This window comes from Physeter macrocephalus, chromosome 12, assembly GCF_002837175.3.
Source record: "Physeter macrocephalus isolate SW-GA chromosome 12, ASM283717v5, whole genome shotgun sequence".
In the NCBI taxonomy this organism is placed as follows: domain Eukaryota; kingdom Metazoa; phylum Chordata; class Mammalia; order Artiodactyla; family Physeteridae; genus Physeter; species Physeter macrocephalus.
Genome location: NC_041225.1, coordinates 83,381,738 through 83,385,642, shown reverse-complemented (window position 1 = coordinate 83,385,642; position 3,905 = coordinate 83,381,738).

The following is a 3,905-nucleotide window of genomic DNA, read 5'->3' as shown; positions in this document are numbered from 1 at the left end:
TCCGGAGCCTGTGCTCCGCAACGGGAGAGGCCACAACAGTGAGAGGCCCGCGTACCGTACCACAAAAAAAAAAAAAAAAAAAGCCTTGAACGACTGCATCTTAATGACTTTATCCTGACAATTCAGATAGAGCACCTACATTAAAAAAAAAAAACACACACACTTTGTTCTTTAAGCAGTTTTAAGTTTACAGAAAAATTGAATAGGAAGTAGAGAGTTCCCACATACAAGTAACCCACCCTCCAGCGCCCACACAATTCCTCCTTTCCCCACCTACTAGTGTTACTGAGTGCAAGCTCGTACGGCTCACTGCACAGCAGGCCAAGAAATTGAGGGACGAGCTGTTGGGGCAAGGAATAGTGATTTTATTTGGAAAGCCAGCAGACCGAGAAGATAGTGGACACATGTCCCAAAGAACCATCTTACTTGAGTTAGAGTTCAGGCTTCTTTTATACTGAAAGTGGAGGGGGTGTGGCTGGTTGTTGCAGATGTCTTGGTGTTGCAATCCTTTGTCCTTGCCTGTGTCTGTGTAGGTCCGGTCACAATGATCCTGTAAAACTCCAACAAGACAATTTTTATTTTCTGTTCTGCAACTTTTTATCTCTACATAAATGGGAAAGAGTTACACATTTAAAGGTCAGAGGCTTGAGAATGGGCTGTCCTGTATATTTCAGACTATAGGCAACATTCTTTTACCAAAGGTGCAGAGCCAGCATGACAAAGCACAGGCAACAGAGCCCCGGCGTTAGAGCTAAAGGAATAGATCCAATGTGGAGTCAGGTTTGTTCTTCTCGGTTACATTAGCATCTTGCATTAGTGTGGTACTTTTGATAGAAGTGATGAGCCAATACTGATACATTTTTATTAACTGAAGTCCATAGTTCACATTAGGATTCACTCTTTGTGTTATGCATTCTACAGGTTTGATAAATGTTTGATGACATGTATCCATCATCGTGGTATACAGAATGGTTTTACTGCCCTAAAAGTCCCCTGTGCAGAGCACCCACTTTTGTGACACCCTCCCGTCTTCTTCACACAGAGGTTTTTTTTTTTCATTGCCGTGATTTTAAAATCAAGAGATTCCTAAAGGAATCTGAGTTTCTGAAACAGCCAGCGATTCAGCCACATGCACCAGCGTGTCCACAAGATCACGGTCAGCAGAATCTCGGCAGAGGCTGACCCTCTTCAGACAGGTCAGCTGTGCCAAGACCCCTCTGCTCCAGAGAGGCAGGGCCAGGTGCCATTTATAGTCACACTTGGACTGTTGTTTTCCTTAGAATAGTTTTGAGAAGAAAAGTACGACACTTTGTACTCATGTCTCATTCAAAAGTGAGGAGAATAAAGGTAGTCTGGGAAGGTCAAGACGTTTGGGAGAAAACACATTTCTTTGTGGACACGAGTGAGCTAGTTTCATGTGCTTATATTCCCTGCCTGGCTCCTTTTGGCGCTGGAATGTGGGCCCCATACTGGGGGTGCAGTCGACCAGCAACTGTACTTTTAGTTACTACTCAACTGTGCAGGGTTAAAGGCCGCACCTTCAGGGATATGACTGATTTCACAGAATGTGTGTCCTGAAGTGTGGCATTTAGAGACATCAAGAGAAAGATCTTTTTCATATGGATTTTAATAGTCTACATCTTTAAGAGAGTTGTATTTAGAAGGCACAAGTTCAGTGTTTTATTCCCTTTCCCTTGGCTATATGAGTAAAACAGGAAAAAAAAAAATCCAAACTGGCAGAGGAAGAGTCTCTACCCTCTGAACAATCTGTTTGGTTCAAGGGATGTGGTACTGGCATCTTGGCTCAGCGCCTTCTTCCTCCAGGCCTGAGCCATGAGGTGGACATGCCCTGCTCATTACTGATCTCACCTCGGCTAAGGCTCTAATGTTGATTGTGATGGCTGGTCACAGTTTGATAGTCTATTAAATTTTAGTTTTTCCAACTATCACATAGCCAAAAAAAAATTATATATACACTATGCTATATATAATTTTTATATATAGTATAGTATATAAAGCTCTATATATACTATAATATATAGTATACTATAATATACTATAGTATATTAGTATATATATAGTATATAGTATATATATGATATTATATTATTATATATTATTATACTATTATAATAGTATATAGTATATATAATGATATATATCAATATATATACTATACTATACAGTATCTACTATATATACCATAATATAAATTAATATAATATATATTATTGTATATTACAGTATATATGGTATATATACTATACTCTCTATAATATACTATAATATATTATATATTATTACATAATAATATTTTATATTATAGTATATTATAGTTATATTATTAATAATATTATATTATATATATTATATATATATATAAAATAATGTCTTTTCATTTTCCCTGGAGGAAGGCTATTCCATGGATCACAGGATTCGAGAGAGAAATGTCCATTTATATGGGAAATTTGTTCCTGAAGAGTTCTAAACAGAACCTGAAGTTTTTGAATGGGAGCACACAGAGCAAATCAAGGGGAAATGTCCCCCACATAACACATACTTTGGGCCAATCATGGGTTGCATTATATTAGGCTGAACCACATGAAATTTCTGATTTTTGACCACTTTTGGCTGGCAAAAACAACTTCATATGTTTCAGTGTAAGAGTTCCATCCTGCTCCCTGCTGCTCATTCACTCGACAAATAACAAATAAGTTGTTCACCTATGATGTACCAGGCACTGTTCTAGGTGTTGGGAATATAGCCAAAAGCGAGACAGCCAAAAACTCCTGCTTTTGTGAAGCTTATTCCAGTGAGAAGAGAGAGACATAACTACAATAATAAGCAGGATGAGTGTGCTGTGTTACGAGGGGTGAGCGCTGTGGAAAAGAGTAGATGTTCCCTGGGAAGGGAGAAGAGGTGCTGGGTTTCAGGAGGGGTGGCTGCAGCTGTAAATAGTCGGACGTGTGCCATTTGAGTAAAAACTAGAGAAAGTGAGGAACGAGCCAGGCGAATATCTGCAGAAGAACATTCCAGAAGAAAGGAGAGTGAGTGCAAGGGCCCCACCCGAGAGGGGAGCAAGCCAAGTATAACCAAGAGACAGCGGGGAGGCCATGTCCCTGGAGTGGAGGGAAGAAGGGGGAGATCTCTGGGGATGGGATGATGAGGTAACAGGGGGCCGACTGCACAGGGCTTTCTAGGACCTAGCCGGGACTTTTACTTGGAGTGAGGTTTTGAACAGAAGAGTGACTTGACTTGATTTGTACTTTTAAAAGATCACTGTGAAAGGATGCTCAGCATCGATAATCATCAGGGAAATGCAAATCAAAACCACAATGAGGTATGACCTCACACCTGTCAGAATGGCTACCATCACAAATAACAAAGGTTGACGACGATGTGGAGAAAAGGGACCCTGGTGCACTGCTGGTGGGAATATAAATTGGTGCAGCCACTATATGGAGAACAGTATGGACATTTCTCCAAATCTAAAAATAGAACTATCATATGACCCAGTGATTCCACTCTTGGATATATTTCCAAGAAAACCAAAAACACTAATTCGAAAAGATACATGCACCCCAATATTCAAAACAGCACCATTTACAACAGCTAAGATATGGAAACAACCGAAGCGCCTATCAACAGATGAATGGATAAAGAAGATTTTTATATGTACACATATATTTTTATATATTCATATATATATAATAGAATACTACTCAGCCATAAAAAGGAATGAAATTTTGCCATTTGCAGCAACATGGACGGACTTGGCATTATGCTAAGTGAAATAAATCAGAGAGAGAAAGACAAATACTGTATGATATCACTTATATGTGGAATCTAAAAAAATACAACAAACTAGGGAATATTAAAAAAAGAAGAAGCAAACTCACAGATAT